Source organism: Delphinus delphis, chromosome 5 (genome assembly GCF_949987515.2).
Source record: "Delphinus delphis chromosome 5, mDelDel1.2, whole genome shotgun sequence".
Classification (NCBI taxonomy): Eukaryota; Metazoa; Chordata; class Mammalia; order Artiodactyla; family Delphinidae; genus Delphinus; species Delphinus delphis.
This window is the reverse complement of record NC_082687.1, coordinates 94,925,285-94,944,263: the sequence shown is the minus strand read 5'-3', so window position 1 is coordinate 94,944,263 and position 18,979 is coordinate 94,925,285. Positions and strand designations below refer to the sequence as shown.

General features: G+C 41.8%; 1 long non-coding RNA gene across 1 annotated transcript in view; it reads right to left on the bottom strand.

Annotated features, from left to right (window-relative positions):
* The window catches only part of LOC132426062 (uncharacterized), a 126,718-nt gene that overhangs the window by 38,252 nt on the left and 69,487 nt on the right, over positions 1-18,979 (bottom strand). The gene's annotated exons all lie outside the window — the stretch shown is intronic.

The window sequence follows — 18,979 nt, the reverse complement described above, 5'->3', positions numbered from 1 at the left end:
CACAATGGGATTTAAGAAGCCCTCACTGCTTTAGTAAAAGAATTCAGCCTCGTGTAGATAAAGCATGTCAATAATATCAATCCTTCCCGTACTTTGTTAACTTTTGGTCTTCTTTGATGAGAGTCAGCAGTTAGAACACAATAATGAGAAATCAAAATGACTTTATAGACTCAAGTTTTTAACAAAGTCTATACTTTCATAGTTTTTTTTTTTTTAAAAATGGCTTGAATTGTCTTTCTGAAATCAATACGTTGCATTTACAGAGACACTTTAGGAAAAAAGAACGGTGACTTTTTTAGGATCAATAGCAAATGACATGATTCTTACCTCGACAATGAGCACATCTAAGTTAACTCTTGGGAGCTGGGAAAGGTTTTCCTCAAAACCCAGGCTTGTCCAAGTCTTTCTTGCTCATCTTCAAGGCCCAGTGTCCTTGACACCTTCTAGATAGAGTAAGGGAGTCTTCAAGAGCACGTGCTTTTTTAAGGGTATCAGGCAGTAATGGGTTCGGACTCCAGTTTTATCACTTTTTAGCTCTGTGATCTGCAGCAAGTTACTCAGCCTCTTTAAGCCTTAATTTCCTAATTTGTAAAATGGGTAGAATAAAATAGCATAGCATCATAGGTTGTGGTTGGGATTTTTTGTTTTTAAGTACATGTGTCTTATGTCAGGTATCCCATCTAAGACTCTCAAATGGAAAGTGTGCACAGGAAACTTTTTAGAGAGTGATACCCAAAGTCAACACCCATGAGGTAGTGAGGGATGCAGGATTGGACAGGGGGATGTACTGCACCGGGATGCAGTCATGACAGAGGCCTCAGCTGATTCCCTGGGGAGCTCTGGAGCCGGGATAGCCCTTCAAAGTAGTCTGAAATTAAGGCAAAGTGTTGGTCCTTTGTACCCCTCATCTGCTAGTCACTGGATGCAGGCTGCCTCCAAGAGGGAGAATAACCCAAGGCAAGGCAGGACTCTTTAGCTGATGACAATTCCTGTGAACTACCAGCTGTCAACACTGGTTAAGAGCTGGAGGAACGATTCTAAAGGGGGATCTGAGTGGTGCAAGACAACATCCACTACAACATACAAAGGAAGTCAGCTCTCTAGATTGTAAATGCTGCAAAGGTAACCACCTTCTCTACTATTTGCTGCCCATACCGATGCTAGTCCCAAGCATATAGTATGTGCTTAATAAATGTTGAATGCAGAGAAGAAGCACAACGTGTTAGTTACTATTATGATTAATAAGCCTTCCCTGATACTTCCTGAAAGGAGGTATCTTGTACCCTCATTGCTTTGGTCCTGTCTTTCCTATTCCCTTATTCTATTCTACCTTGCTACCCCACCATTTTTATTCAATTATTAATATCTCACACCATTCCACAAAACATAAGGTAACCCCTTAATTTTATCCTGTCAGATATTATCTGTCACTCTTCAGCTGAAACATGGAAAGAATAAGAGTCTTCATGGTATTATGGGCAGGAAGAAACCAGATTTACAATCCCATCCCCTAGGAATGTGGGAGCAGATAACAGTGTCCATATAAAAGAACCTGAGGGGGCTTCCCCGGTGGCGCAGTGGTTGAGAGTCCGCCTGCCGATGCAGGGGACACGGGTTCATGCCCCGGTCCAGGAAGATCCCACATGCCGCGGAGCGGCTGGGCCCGTGAGGCATGGCTGCTGAGCCTGCACGTCCGGAGCCTTTGCTCTGCAACGGGAGAGGCCGCAACAGTGCGAGGTCCGCGTACCGCAAAAAAAAAAAAAAAAAAAAAAAAAAAAGAACCTGGGGATGAAAACAGTGGCCAAGACTGGAGGTGTTTTCTCAGATAATGATCCCCTACCCTGCCCCTCACAAACACTCAAGAGGTTAAGTTCCCATTATACCTCCACAGCAGCCTGAACTAATCTTTCCAACACTCATCACCCTGAAAATCACTCTTCCATTGTTGGGTCTCCCACTGGACTACAAGTTGCATGAGACCTAGGACCACGCAACACCATTTCTGGGGCCAAGGCTTAAGCCAGGATGCACAAACATAGGTCCACCAATCATTTACAACAGGCATCCCTTCTGAGCGGCCTGCTCAGTCCTGAATGCTCAGCATCCGTGTCATAGCGGTTGTCAAGAATTTTGAAAATCACTTTCTTTTGGCTTCAGGGCTCAGCACAGGTCCTGACAAATGGTAGGTGCTTGTTATGGGCTGGATTGTGTCCCCAAAATTCATACGTTGTAATCTTAACCCCCAGTACCTCAGAATGTGACTGTATTTGGAGACAGGGTCTTTAAAAAGATGATTAAGTAAAAATAAGGCTATTACCATGGGTCCTAATCCAATCTGGCTGGTGTCCTTAGAAGAAGAGGAAATTTGGACCCAAAAGGAGACACCAGGAACTACTGTGTGAGGACACAGCGAGAAGGCAGCCATTTGCTAGCCAGAAAGAGAGGCTTCAGAAGAAACCAAACCTTGCAAAACTTTGATCTTGGACTTCTAGCCTCTGGAACTGTGAGAAATTAATTTCTGCTGTTTAAGTCATCCAATCTGTGATATTTTGTTATGGCAGTCTGAGCAAACTAATACAGTGCTTAATAAATTTTATTGGTTGACATATTGGTTACTTAGGTCTCAGGAAGTAAAGGGAAAAATTGATTATTTTACACACAGTTCAGCAAATATTTACCAACTACTGCCATATGCCAGGCCCTGAGCTAGGTGCTGGATAACATAAAAATAAATAAATAAAATGTGGCCCCATGACCTTTGTGAACTAACAATTGCCTGAAAGTAGTAAATAAGAAATATAAAATTGCTGGGACCCAGGGGGAGAGGGAGCTGCCAGCCCAGGGGAAGATTTCAGTCATGTAAAGAATTCTGGGAGCCCAGCTGAATGATTCTGGCAGGGGCATAAAGATACACACAGGACGTTATCCCTAAGGCCAGGTGTGTAGACCCCAGACCATACATAAGGGACAAATAGAACTTGGCCTTGCTCATATCTGTCTTTTCGGATCCCTCTGTCCTTGGGCTCCCAGTAGCTGATCATCCTGGGGATAATGAGACGATTCATAGTGTTCTGGATCATTAAAGCTTCAAAAAGGTCATACAGTGTGGAACCAACCCTCCACCAATGATCCAGCAAATTGAGCAGAGCATCCAGGGGACACTGAAAAAACACGGGCAATAAATAGAGTTGCCTTGGCAACCAGGCCCCTCCCCAGTCTGTGATACTATCATTTTTAAAGCCACAGGCAAATGAAGGAAACTGGACATAAGGGCAACATTTGGCTTAATTAGCTCCACCTTAGGAAAGGGTCTTGGAAGTAGACCTTGGAAGGGTAGACCTTGGAAGCAGACATGTGCAGGGGCAAAGGATAAGATCATGAAGAGATAAACTTGATTGTAAATAGCAAGAATTGTATCTAAGTGTCAGAATTTCTTAGGTTCTGCAATGCATCTTCTATTGACAAGGGTGCAGTGAGTGTAAATAATTTAAATGTCTGCAAGCCCAGCACACATCATCGGATTTATTCTACCACAACCACTGCAAGAAAGAAAACTCTGGAGCCAGGAGAGCTCCTGCCCGCATCAGGTATTTGCAATTGGCTTGAGTTACCAGCTTGCTGCATTGATTAAACTCCCACTCCCTTGCACCCATCCAGAAGAACTGAGTCCACCAAAGGAATTCAAGGTGGATATAAGGAGAACCTAAGAGTTCTCTTAGCTTAGAAAACACATTTCCCAGATTTCTCTAGAACCTAGAGACCCTCACTATCTCATGTTTCAGTTCCAATTTTAAATAATTCTCTCTTCTCTCTTCTCTTAAATATGATTCTCATATTTAAGACTCAGTCCTTTGAGAGCAACATATTCCCTTGCAGTTTTTTTTAAAATAACTAAAACTAGAGCAAATGACAGTTTATGTGTTTCCCCAAACATTTTTTCTGGTAAAATCTCCTCTTCTCTTTTCAGCCTATAACCAAAATGACTTTTTGCTTATACTACCCTAATCCAATGTTTCTGTTATAAAGTAAATGAACGGGCACAGGCCAAGCTCCCAAACATTTCAAGAAACAATGATGGAGTTTAGCAGAAAATAGCTCATAGAAAAGTTTAATGAGCCACAAATGTTATATTTTATCCTACAATGTCACCGCCTCCCTCCATCACCACCCATCCTCCCCCAGACATCTCCACTCCCCAGACACTCTGTTGCTCATGAATCCAGGAGAAGAGGTGAATTTTTCAGATTTTTTTTTTTTTTTACATTCCTGGTCATTGTTTCTTATGAAGCCTTATGAACTGAAAAATCTCCCCAACCTCTCCCTTCCTTGAAATCAAGAAAACTAATAAAACAGTCAAGCATGGAATGAGCCGTTACAAAGAAGCAGCATATCATTCGAAGTGGCTTGTGGGTGGATCCACAAAGGGTCAAAGCCACACAAAACCAAACAGTAATGCCAAATTCCAAAACATTTGTATTCCACTGACTGCAGTGAAAGCTAGATGTGTCCTAATTAAACCACTAAACACTTAATACTTGTAATGAGCTTAGGGAATGGAGCTCATTGTTTCATCTCAGCATGCAGCTTTAAGAAAGTTTTTGTTTAATTTGGCTTTACCAATCCCACTGATTTGGGGCATGACCAAACCTCTATTTAGAAAAACCGTTAGCTAGACCTCTAAGAGGGGCAGCACGGAATGGTATTGAGGATATAGGCTTTAAAGTCAAACAGACTGATGTTCAAGTCTCACTTGGTGACTTAGTATAAGACACTTAATCACTCTGAGATACAGGTGCCTCATTGCCAAGTGGGAGTAATCATATCCAATTTGCAGTGTTGTTTTAAGAGTTAAATAAGATTATATTGCTAAAGTGCCTAACACAGCACTGGACCGAGAAGACTCAATAAATTTTAGGAATGATGGTCATAATAATGACAAAGAGGACCACTATGATGATGATGTTGGTGATGGAGACGATGGAAAGGATGAGGATAAAGATGGTGATGTTGAAAAAAGAGGACCAAGATCAGCTATTATTCATCTGCACAGTCCCACTGAATAGGTTCCTCAACTCGCAGAGTTTGAAGAAGAGTAAGCAAGTGCCACACAACCACCAGTTCTGAGCCAGAGTCAGGACAGGACAGGAGATCAGAGACGGAGGTTTGATGCACATGCAGATGAGAACTTCACCTCCAATAAATCAGTCTTCTCGGGGCAATGCCCCCAGCATGATGCATTCATAAATCAAAGCATCTGTTACGTGGTATATCCACAGACCTGTCTACATCACAAAGCAGGCAATCACATGCCTGGGCTCCCATCTTGTTTCAGCCCAGATGCTCACAGGGATCTGAAACTGTAAGTGATTTCTCAGCTACCTGAGACAAGGAAATTTACCGCAATACAATACCGCAAAAATGAATCTTTGACACTTGATTCATATTTGTACTAACAATTGGAAACAGGAATAGCAGTTCTTTTTAAATATGAGATTCACTGGAGGCTGGGGGAGATGGAAGACTAAGGGTGAGCTTTGCTATGAGGGGTGGTGGTAATAAACGTCACCAAGTGGGAAATATTCGAGCCCTATTCCCAGAAACTGGGAGGCAGTAGCTCAAGGCAGAAAAATGACAATAATTATATTGCTCAGAAGTTGACAGCACGCATAAATCTGGTGCATTAAGCCCTGCCCGTGGATTCGCTTTCCAAATCACATTTCAGCAGCATCCTTTCTGGGAGCTAGAATCCCCTTTCTCTGCCTAGAGGTTTCAGGTAAATTCTGCTCCTGCAAAAGGTAATTATTATCAGACTTTCGCTGGCTTTGCTTGTTTTTTTTTGTTCAGGCAATACAAGTTCCACAGTTTGGTGAATTACCAGCCACAAGGAAGGAGTAGGGCAGACAGTCTTTGGGTTGGTGTTTCTCTGTCTTAAGGTGGCCATTGTGTGTGTGATTTTTCCCTGCTCCCTCCCAGACAAGTCCCAATTGAACCTGGGTTTACGTAATAAATCTCAGAAAACCACTGCTCAGGCAATTTCCAAGTTACTAAGCCGGCCTCCTCAGTCAACCTGGCTTTAAGACTCCATTGGGAGATTGTGCTGGTGTCTGTGTGTATCTAGGAAAATGCATTCAAAATTTGTCATGCTGAAGGAAGGGATTGGACTGTGTCTGGGGAAAGTTCTGTTTCACAGTGCAAATTCTGGAGAGATAGGAAGGAATCTTAGAGTCACACAGTTTTGAAATACAAATTATAAACATTCCTTTTAGTGGCAGATTTTACACTTTGGAGTGAATTTTAAACTTCTGGGTTTGGAAGCAATCAAAGCATTAGAATAGAAGATTCTGTGTTTGAAGGGCCTTGGTACTCCCAAGTTTTAAGTCTTAGCAATAAAAGAAAAATAAGTATTCAGGGAGAACTTCTCTGCTCAGAGGAACACTCTGAACATTGCCATCCTCTGAACTTCTGTGTTGAGACTCAGGACCAAGCAGGGGCTGGTGGTGGGAAAGCACTGCAGGGGGGTCAGATAGAGAAGAAGCCTGGGGGTTAGGGGGCAGGCCCATCCCTCCCCAACTTACGATCTGCCCCTGTCCAAGTCCCAGTGCCCCTCGCCATCATCCCACAAGAGTATAATAACACTTGGAAACCTAAGAGAACATGAAATAGAATGAGTGAATCCAGGAGGGTAAATTGTGGAATATGCCATGATTGCATTTATTCTGAGGTCATGTCAATATCACAATTTGTTCAAGATCAAGACCAAAATTAAACATAAACCAAGAGCACCATCTCACAGAGAGATCTATCTCCACCAGAGTGGCTCTTCCCCCAGCTGCTCCAAGGTATTTTTTTAAAGGACACCTTTGCCAAGCACAACCCCACAGCTTAAGGGACATGCAAGGTGAATGCATTCGTTGCCTACTCCTTAAGCCTCTGCAGAAGGGAGAGAATGTCCACTGTCTCCCACTGTAGTAGTCCTGGTTCTCCAGAGAAACAGAACCAATAAGATAAATATATATGTATCTAGGAAGAGATTTATTTAAGGTATTGGCTCAGGTAATCATGGAGGCCGAGAAATTCCCAGATCTGCTGTCTGCAAGCCAGAGACCCGGGCAAGCTGGTGGTTCAGTTCTAAGGCCTAGAGCTGGAGAGCCAATCGTATAGATTCCAATCTGGGTCTGAAGGCCTGAGAATGGAGAAACTGGAGTGCCAAGGGCAGGAGAAGATCAATGTCCCAGCCCGAACGGTCAGGCAGAGAGCAAATGCAACCTTCCTTTGCCTTTTTGTTCTATTCAGCCTCTCAACTGATGAGTTGAGTCCCACCCACACAGGAGAGGGCCCTCTGCTTTACTCAGCCCACCAATTCTCACATGCTAATCTCTTCCAGAAGCACCCCACATTCACACTCGGAAGTAATGTTTAAACAGATATCTGGGCATCCCATGGCTCTGTCAAGTTGACACATAAAATGAACCATGGCATCTGCCCAAAGTAGAAATTACAGGAGGAACACAGGGGAGGTTTCAGGCTTGCTCCACCCCTGAAGCAGAGGCCAGCTGTCGAGGAGGCCACGGGAGGGCCACCAGTTCAAAGACTGCTGGCAAGTCCTACGTGGCCACACATCCAAGTCTCATCATCCAACTCAATTTTCTCTAGAAATAAAGCAGAAGTGCTTATCATCTTTCTTTCTTTTTTTCCCCTTTTTTTCATTGTTGTAAACATCCATAACATAAAATTTACAATTTTAAGTATACTGTTCAATAGAATTAAGTACCTTTACTCTGTTGTACAAAGATCACTACCATCCATCTCCAGGACATGTTCATCTTCCCAAACTGAAACTTTGTACCCATTGAACAGTAACTCCACATCACCCCCTCCCCCAGTCCCTATCCACATTACAGTGTGCATCAGAATTTCCTTATTTTTTAAGGCTGAAAACTATTCCTTTGTATGTATACACCACATTTTCTTTAAGCATTCATCTGTGGTTGCACAATTAGTCTGCTTCGGCCTTTTGGCTACTGTGAATAACACTGCTTTGAATACAGGTGTACAAATATCTAGTCTCATCCCTGCTTTCAGTTCTTTCAGGTATATACCCCAAAGTAGAACTGATATCTCCATTTTTCTGACTCCTGCATCCATCTCTGAAATGGTCTTGATCTCAGGCCTAGAGAAGAGTATCATCTATGACTCAGCCAGACCCCAACAGATCAGGCTGCCGCATCCATTTCTGTACGTTGGGCCCTACCCAAAAGACCTCTGGGCGGGTGGGGGAAGCTGAAACCCTACCTATGCATCCACCTGGAGAAGGGTCTTTTCCTAAATCTCCCAAAGGTACCCTGGTTGCAACTCTGCCCGTAGGACTCGTGTCCTTCCATGTTCCTAATTGGGTCTCATCTGGGTCCCAACTGTGTCTGCTCCCCAAGGCCCTTGCCCCTTGCTCCAGGGCATCATTGGAAGAGCTCGGTTTCTTCCTGCCTCTCTCAGTCCTGGTTCCTTCCAAGGGTCTCCATGGTCATTAATGCAGAGATAAATGAAAACCTACCTTCTCAGATAAGACCTTCTCCTCCTGACTAGTATTATGCATTCAGTCTAGGCAATCTGTGTTTGAGAAAAATGCTGAACTCTTCCAAACCATGTGAAAATCCAGTGCTAAAATCCCAACAGTCTGGAGTACAACCATTCCACAGCAATTACTGTCACTTAATACTTTTTTTTAAATACCGAAAGTACCATTCTTTATAGATGCTAGCCCAGATGCCTGACATCAAAGGTAGCAAGAACTCTTACTGATCAACATTTTCCAGTAGCAAAAAGTCAGGGAGCTTCTGTTGCTCTGTTCAGCTTAGTGTTTTTGCCGGGATTATGAAGCACCTCAAAAGAATTAGGTTCAAAACATAAAGATCAAGAACAGGCAAAAATAGTTTCATCCTACAGGAATATGGCAGTGCATTCATTTTTTTAATTGTTGCTGTAGCAAGTTACCACAAACTTGATATCTTACTTAATAAAGACAATGTGGTTTTTTGTTTGTTTTTTTTTTTTTTTGGCCATGCGCGTGGCTTGTGGGATCTTGGTTCCTCAGCCAGGGTTCAAACCCATGACCCCTGCAGTGGAAGCGTGGTGTCCTAACCACTGGACTGCCACGGAATTTCCATAAACACAAATTTTGTATCTTATAGTTCTGGAGGTCAGGAGTCCAACATAAGCCTCACTGGGCTAAAACCAATGTGTCACAGGGCTGTGTCCCTCTTCTGAGGCTCTAAGAAAAAAAATTTTTTTCTTGCTTTTTCCGGCTTCTAGAGGCCACATACATGCTTTGGCTCATGGCCTCTTCCTGCATCTTCAAAATCAACAGAGATGCATCTCTCCAACCATTCTTCCATAACTACATTTCCCTCTGACTTTCCTCTTCTACGTCCCTCTCCCAATTATAAGGACCCTTGGGATTACATGGGACTCACTCAGACAATCCAGGTAATCTCCCTATTTTAAGGCCAGATGAACAGCAACCTTAATTTCACCTACAACCTGGATTTCCCATTGCCATGTAACCTAACACATTCACGGGTTCTAGGGATTAGGACACAATAATGGTCCTCTTTGGAGGACCGTTATTCCATCTTCCATAGCAGGTAACGTAAAAGAGTAAAACAGGCCAGACACAAGCCCAAAAGGAGATGCTGATTTTTATGTGGAACCTTTTGGTTCTTAAACGTTAGCAGCCAAATCAAGTTAAACCCAAAACAAACACTGTCCAAATCAAACTCCTCTGGAGGCCACATGTGCCTGTGGGCTGTAGTTTGCAACTACTGCTTCATAGTACAGGGCAGTGATTCCTAACCTTTTTTTCACCACCAAAAGCCCCTTTTGATTTCTCCTACTTAGACCCCCAGGTTTTAACAGATCCAAATAAATATTATTTATTAAGCAATTATTCATTTTCCAAAGCTTTATTAATCAAAGAAGCAGATTAACATCTATCATCTGTAAGAACAGCCTGAGATAAGACTTATTAATAATAAAAGCCAATGTAAATTGAGCACTTACTGACTGCCAGGCGCTATGTTAAGTGTTTTCTATGCATTAACTCCCTGAATACTCATAACAATTCTATGAGATCAGGACTATTATTTCTCCCATTTTTATCAATGTGAAAATCAAGGCTCAAAGAGCTGTGTCCTTAAAGTCACATAGTCAGTGAGCGGCCAAACCATAATTCAAACCCAGGTCTGACTGCGGGAGCCATAGTTTTAAGCATTATGTTATTCTGCCAGTATACATCTAACAAAAGAAAAAATGTTATGGTTTCATGTGTCTGTGCTACCTAATGGTAGGCAAATGGATGTGAGTCTCTTTGGGGTGTTGAGAACACTATGCTTTTGTGTCACTGTTGCTTCCTTTGGCCACCACAGAGGACCATCCAGGAGTGGAGTTTGAAATCATTCAAGCAATAAAGCAGTGACATACGGATCCTATTCTATCAGATGAAGAAGTTGCCAAGGTAATCTTAAAATTGTCACTTCAAAGCAACAAAAAAATGCATAATAGACTGGGCATCATACACAGGAGACTCCAACCCTGCTAAAAAAGCCTTAAAAAGGAATCCTATTTCCTGAGAGACTTTCCCCACAGTTTGCATTTCAGAGTTGAACAACTGCTAAAGACATCTGACTTCCTGGTGGCATAGCTGCCCTGCCCCAGCCTGGAGCAGTTCTGGGTGTTTCCTGGAGGCCACTGCACCTGGAGCAGGTGAACCTCATCAATCTTAGAGTTATGGAATGCACAATATGATTGAAAATATGGTACAATACTGTATATTCAAACACAAGCACAGTCATTAATCACCCTCAGCCTCCCCGGACCAATGCAACCTGGTCCAGATGTTAACTGAATTTAGAGCTGTAAGAGCTAAAACAAAGGTCAGTCCCTCAGATGTCTCTGAGAGTCATATTCAAGAGTTATTTCTAAGACTTCTTATTTCTAGACTTATTTCTAAGTCTTGAGCCAATCCTGAAGACAAAAGGGAGGGAGAGGGGACGCGAGAGGGAGAGAGAGGGAAGGGTGGAAAGAAGGAAGGGAGGAAGAGGAGGGAGGAAGAAAATAACCATGTATCTTAATTCAGGAAATACGGTGAAGTTCTAGTGTGCTTCATAGCCAGGTTCCTTATTCCAGGCCCAGAAGGCTCACACTTCCTTACCTTCCTTGGAGGTGGGTGGGGTCCTGTAACAAGTCAGCTTTGAAATGTTTAATTGCTGGCACAGGCCCCTCTGTGTTCTCTTCCCCTGCTGGGATAATCATACAGGAATCAGAAGCCTTGTGATGGGATGGAGGAGCCACGCCATTGAAGCTTTGTCCTGGACAGTTGTCCAGATGCTCAGTGGACTTGAGTAAGCAAGAAATATACTTTGGTGTCTTAAGCCACTGAGATTGGCTGGGGGCGGGGAGGGGGTTATTAATGCAGCATCCCTTATCTTAACCTGACTAATATAGGATATTAAAGGCAAAGCTTACCGGAGCCAACTTACAAGAGAATTTTTTAAATTTTATAAAACAAAGTTGTACACAGCCTAGGACCTAATCAGGGCTCAATAAATATTTGTTGAATATTGCATAATTGGTTTTTCTCAACTACTATTTAGTTAAGAAATAGTTTAGAAATCTCTTATGCAAAATGTTTCCCATTTCTCTCTACCTCATATCTTCCATCTTCCTTTGCTTTAATGACTGTCTCAAAGAGTTGTTGTGAGGATTAAGTGAGATGATGCATATAGAGTACTTTCCATGGTATGAGCACATATTGAGTACTCAATAAATGTTAGCTATTGGTGGTGGTGATGGTGTTAGTGCTTTATTATTCCTCCCAAACTCCATCCTTATGATTTTAATTAGATCTATTTCTTTTCCCTCACCCTGTCTCTGCTCTTCCCTACACTCAAATTCTGCCCGACCTTCAACAGCGGGGCTCAAGTCTCATCTTCTCCAGGAAGATGACTCTCAAGTTTCATCTCTCCCATCTGTATAATTAATGCTCTGAGCTAGTACCTCCTAATTCAATCCATTGTTTTTAAATTTTGTATGTGTAAAGTGGGCAGCAGTTCTTTTGTCTGCCAACATTGCTGTGATATGGGAAATAGACCACTTTTCTTTTAGTGAACAGTTTCCTCTCATCACCTCCCCCACCAGTTCAACTCCTTGGATAAGTGGATCATAGCAGACTGACCCTCCTAGTCACGGAGGTGGGTGTTGGATCCATCTTGAACCAATCTTAGTATCGTAACCTGATTGAACACAGTGATTGGTCCAAGAACCAGGTCCCATGACTCATATCTGGCCAATCAGAATTCTTATCCAGATTTTCTTACATTGGAGTTAAGGGTCCTTTCTTCTTAGGCTACACTATGGAAATTTGCATCTGGAAGCTACTAATTGTTGCTCCTTCTCCTCCTAAGAAGGCTGGATGTAGTAAGAGCAATAAAGCTGATATTCAGAAAGAAGTCAAGCCCAAAGAAAAAGGTCCCTGGCTTCAGTTGCCCCAAGCCATACCGCTCCCTTTTAATCTACCCAAGAAAATAAATTTCCCTTTTACCTAAACTAGAATTTTTGTCACTTGCAATCAAGAATCCTGACTAATCCAAAAAACTACCCTTGAGAAAAGCTTAATTCACAAATTTGGCAAACTTGCCTGAGCGCCCATTATGTGAAGTTACAGCTCTAGTGTAATTTCAAACACAGAATAGATGTGGGAAGAGATGTGATAAATGTAAAAATTGTTCATACTATTTATCACCTAGAGGGGCTACTAAGAAACTCGTATTTGCATTTGGAAACAAGGTCTTGCAGCCAAAACCTGTGAGGCAAGAATGCAGAACCTAAACATAGACATGTAGCCTGCAGTCTTCCTATGACTCTAGCCTGTCAATTTCACTAACCCCCATCTCGCAGTCACACCCCACATACACACCCAGCACTCCAAACTGTCCAGATTTCAACATCTTTTGCAACAGAATCTCATATGTTCACCAGGAGGATAGATTTTTACACTAGCACACTTGGGAAGTAGGATAAACTGGGGGTGATATTCTAAATATTTAACAACCAGACCTGCATGGGCATGGAGCAATCAGAACAGAAGCTGGCTAGCAACAATTCTATGCTCAAATGGAAGTCTCAAGGCAGAGTGGGTAAAAAACTAAAACTCTGGATTCCAGAAAAAGCTCAGGATTGAGGACTGAGAGAACCCCAGTGGGTTGACAGTGAGGAGGCCAGCAAAGGGACTTCTGGCTGCGCCTCAGCCCATGCATCACTCATTCAGCCATCAGTTGTCAGCAGGCACAGATGGTTACAAGCCTCTCCACCACTATATTTTTATAGGCTTCTGATCATCGCTACTTCAAGTTAACCCATTGCTTCATGAGATGTGCTAATTCCTTAAATCTGAGTATAGTCAAGTATAGCCAAGGTCCTCTGCCCAAGATCCCTTCCTATCTCCACCATATCACTATGCATAAGTATCCCAAACACAGTCAAGGCCATGCATGTTGCAATTTCTGCATTTCAAAGAATCAAGAGTCCAGCAATCAAAAAAAAATTCTAAACCAATTCAAATCTTTACTCAGACACTTGAGGAAATGACAAAGGTGGCCAGTGCGTTCTCCATACACAGCAAAATATTTTAAATATCCTTTGAGTAGAGCTCTTTTGGTCAGTCTCTCTCCTCATGCTGTCTCTCTCCTTCATCCAGCAGTTGACTCTACTCTACTCCAGGAACATTCTCTCTCTGACAGTGACTGCTAAAAGCTCTCTTCTCCAGCTCTAATCATCCTCCAAATCTCCCTATAAAATTTAGCCCACAGGGCTCTACTTCCCTTTGCCTAAAGTTTCTCAATCATCACAGAGGCTCAGAAACCTTTCCCTCTCACCTCTCCCTCCCATCGCACAGCCTTCTTCTCCCACCACATCCCAACAACAACATTCAAAAGAGTGGAAGTCCTTGCTGGAGGCTTACTTCTTCCAGCTGGGAGAACAAGGGCTCCTTACCACCCAACTCACTCTCACACCCCACAAAAGGGAGGCTGTGAATCCCCCTGCTTTTTGCAAAAGGAATTCTAGTGGAGACTCTAGTGAAAGGAATGTTCCATCTGTTTGTACATGTCTCCAGTTCAGACCAGTTTGCACTGTTTTCCTAGGGTATCTCTTTCCCAGTCCTTGGAGATGCCTTATTTTTGACCCCGAGGCACCCTCAGACAACCCCTGCTAGGAGGCCTTCTCACCAGGGCCAGCTATGTGGCCTTAGCTAAGTCATACTCCCTGCTGACTTGGGAGGATATCCTCAAGGTACCAGATTAATCTGCTGCTTCTTTCTCCTTCTCTTTTCATCTGAACTCTAGAAGAACAGAAGACCTCAGAAGAGCATGCCACATCTTGCCTGGTTTAAGGAGCCCTGACCTAAGAATTGGGAAACATGGGCTCTGGTCCCAAGCCACCCTACCAATCACAAGCTGGGTGACTCTGAACCCATCAGCTCCTTTCTCTGAGCCTCAGTTTGAGGGTGTTGGACTAGATGGGCTTTTCAGCAGAAGGGGGAGAGAAGTTTGAGCAGATGGCATTTTTTCATTTTTATTCATTTACTGGGATTGATCATATGATTGATTGCACTTGGGGAAAAATATCCAGTGGCTAAAAACTTTGAAAAACACTGCCCTAGATGGTATCTCCAAGGTCCTTTCATCTCTATTTGTCCAATAGTCTATGATTTTCTCCACTGACCTCCATTTATAGAGGAAGTCTGCAATAAGCAATAGTTTTTCATTTTTCAAATCAATCGAGAATGGCAAGCAGTTACAATTGAACTTCCTTAAGCACTCTAATTGGGAGATGTCTTAGGAAAATATCATTACCCTAGATCGTGGGTTAAATAATGGATGCCATTTCCTCTCTGGCCGTGCTGTTCGCCCTGCTCAACATCTCTAGGGATGGCTATTTTTAAGTGGCCTTGGCCCTCTGGGCTCCAACGAAACCACTGGTACCACCCTGAGGACCAATGACTTTCACTATGGCCACAAAATAATCATGAGGGAATAAAATCATTCTCATGGGAGAATAAAATTCTGTAGGCCACCTGTAAATCAGGGGCAGGCAGTGACTAAAGGAGGGAGCTGGGGGATGGGAGGGGACATGGTTCTTACCAATTGATGCCGAAAGAGATTTAGAGGCATGCAGCCAACCCACAATACCTCCTCCCTCCACGCCTCTAGCCTCCATTGACCTTCCTGTTCTCTGCTCCTTTGCTGCCTTCAACTGAGACACACTGTCTCCCACCTGCCGCTCAGACATCAGGGAGTACCAAAATTTAGGAAATGCTCGAGGTTTTATGTGATAAAATTATAAAAGCAAAAATAAATAAGGATTCTGAAGGCCCAAAAAAAGCAATTTTTAAGATAACTCTGGTTCCTATTTTAAATTATGTTTATAAGGCATTTAAAATAATATAGGATACCTTACATTATATACAAACATTGACTCAAAAAATGGGTCAAAGATCTAAATGTAAGAGATAAAACTATAAAACTCTTAGAAGAAAACATAGGTCAAGATATTCATGACATTGGCTTTGGCAATGATTTCTCGGATATGACACCAAAAGCATAGGCAACAAAAGTAAAATAGGACTTTGGCAAAATTTAAAACTTCTGTGTACCAAATGTCACTATCAACAGAGTGAACAGGCAATCCATGGAATGGGAGAAAATATTTGCAAATTATAAAGCTGATAAGGGTAGGCATAGAGGGAACTTTCCTCAACATAATAAAGGCCATATATGACAAACCCACAGCCAACATCGTCCTCAATGGTGAAAAACTGAAATTTTTTCCACTAAGATCAGGAACAAGACAAGGTTGCCCACTCTCACCACTCTTATTCAACATAGTTTTGGAAGTTTTAGCCACAGCAATCAGAGAAGAAAAAGAAAGAAAAGGAATCCAAGTCAGAAAAAAAGAAGTAAAGCTGTCACTGTTTGCAGATGACATGATACTATACATAAAGAATCCTAAAGATGATACCAGAAAACTACTAGAGCTAATCAACGAATTTGGTAGAGTAGCAGGATACAAAATTAATGCACAGAAATCTCTTGCATTCTTATACACTAATGATGAAAAATCTGAAAGTGAAATCAAGAAAACACTCCCATTTACCATTGCAACAAAAAGAATAAACTATCTAGGAATAAACCTACCTAAGGAGACAAAAGACCTGTATGTAGAAAATTATAAGACACTGATGAAAGAAATTAAAGATGATACAAACAGATGGAGAGATATACCATGTTCTTGGATTGGAAGAATCAACATTGTGAAAATGACTCTACTACCCAAAGCAATCTACAGATCCAATGCAATCTCTATCAAACTACCACTGGCATTTTTCACAGAATTAGAAAAAAAATTTTCACAATTTGTATGGAAACACAAAAGACCCCGAATAGCCAAAGCAATCTTGAGAAAGAAAAACGGAGCTAGAGGAATCAGGCTCCCTGACTTCGACTATACTACAAAGCTACAGTAATCAAGATAGTATGGTACTGGCACAAAAACAGAAACATAGATCAATGGAACAGGATAGAAAGGCCAGAGATAAACCCATACAGATATAGTCACCTTATCTTTGATAAAGGAGGCAAGAATATACAGTGAAAAAAAGTCTCTTCAATAAGTGGTGCTGGGAAAACTGGATAGCTACATGTAAAAGAATGAAATTAGAACACTCCCTAACACCATACACCAAAATAAACTCAAAATGGATTAAAGACCTAAATGTAAGGCCAGACACTATAAAACTCTAAAACATAGGCAGAATACTCTATGACATAAATCCTTTTTGTCAAGATCCTTTTTGACCCACCTCCTAGAGAAATGGAAATAAAAACAAAAGTAAACAAAATGGGACCTAATGAAACTTAAAAGCTTTTGCACAGCAAAGGAAACCATAAACAAGATGAAAAGACAACCCTCAGAATGGGAGAAAATATTTGCAAATGAAGCAACAGACAAAGGGTTAATCTCCAAAACTTACAAGCAGCTCATGCAGCTCAATATCAAAAAGCAAACAACCTAATCCAAAAATGGGCAGAAGACCTAAATAGACATTTCTACAAAGAAGATATACAGATTGCCAACAAACACATGAAAGAATGCTCAACATCATTAATCATTAGAGAAATGCAAATCAAAACTACAATGAGATATCACCTCACATGGGTCAGAATGGCCATCATCAAAAAATCTATAAACAATAAATGCTGGAGAGGGTGTGGAGAAAAGGGAACCCTCTTGCACTGTTGGTGGGAATGTTAATTGATACAGCCACTATGGAGAAAAGTATGGAGGTTCCTTAAAAACTAAAAGTAGAATTACCATACAACCCAGCAATCCCACTACTGGGCATATACCTTGAGAAAACCATAATTCAAAAAAGAGTCATGGGGCTTCCCTGGTGGCGCAGTGGTTGACAGTCCGCCTGCCGATGCAGGGGACATGGGTTAGTGCCCCGGTCCAGGAGGATCTCACATGCCGCGGAGCAGCTGGGCCCGTGAGCCATGGCCACTGAGCCTGCACATCCAGAGCCTGTGCTCCGCAGCAGGAAAGACCACAACGGTGGGGGCCTGCATAACGCAAAAAAGAAGAGTCATGTACCACAATGTTCATTGCAGCTCTATTTACAATTGCCAGGACTTGGAAGCAACCTAAGTGTCCATCAACAGATGAATGTGTAAAGTAGATGTGGCGCATATATACAATGGAATATTACTCAGCCATGAAAAGAAATGAAATTGAGTTATTTGTAGTGAGGTGGATGGACCTAGAGTCTGTCATACAGAGTGAAGTAAGTCAGAAAGAGAAAAACAAATACCGTATGCTAACACATATATATGGAATCTAAAAAAAAAAAAGGTCATGAAGAATCTAGAGGCAAGATGGGAATAAAGACGCAGACCTACTAGAGAACAGACTTGAGGATACAGGGAGGGGGAAGGGTAAGCTGGGACAAAGTGAGAGAGTTGCATGGACATACATACACTACCAAATGTAAAATAGATAGCTAGTGGGAAGCAGCCGCATAGCACAGGGAGATCAGCTTGGTGCTTTGTGACCACCTAGACGGGTGGGATAGGGAGGGTGGGAGGGAGGGAGACACAAGAGGGAAGAGATATGGGGACATACGTATATGTATAACTGATTCACTTTGTTATAAAGTAGAAACTAACACACCATTGTAAAGCAATTATACTCCAATAAAGATGTTAAAAAAAAAAAAGAAAGAAAATGGAGAAGAAAATGGGTGAGGGAAGATCAAATGGCAAAGGTTGAAATAACATAATTGATTTTTTTAAATTATTGGGCACATTTTATAATTTACTTCCACTTTATATTATTCCTTTGATTCTTATGGATGTGTCTCAGGTTTCTGTAATATCCAGTACCATTTCTTTTATATTAGCATTAATCAATAAATAATTATTGAATGGAAGGGAGGGAAAAGAAAATAAATAATAAATAAACCTGCTAAGGGATTAATATCCAGAATACATAGGGAGCTCCTACAATTCAGCAAGAACAACAAAAAACCCATTAAGGAAATGGGCAAAGAACTTGAGTAGACATTTTTCCAAAAGACGAAACACAAATGTCCAATAATCATGTGAAAAGATGCTCAACGCCACTAATCACTGGGGAAATGCAAATTAAAACAAAAATTAGATATCACTTTACCCATTACAATGACTATTATCAAAAGACAGATAAATAATCTCACAGAAAATAACAAGTATTGGCTAGGATGTGGAGAAACTGGAATTCTTGTGCATTGCTGGTGGGAATTTAAAACAGTGCATCCACAGCATCCTCAAAAAATTTAAAATAGAAATATGATATCATCCAGCAATTTCACCTCTTGGTATAAACCCAAGAGAAT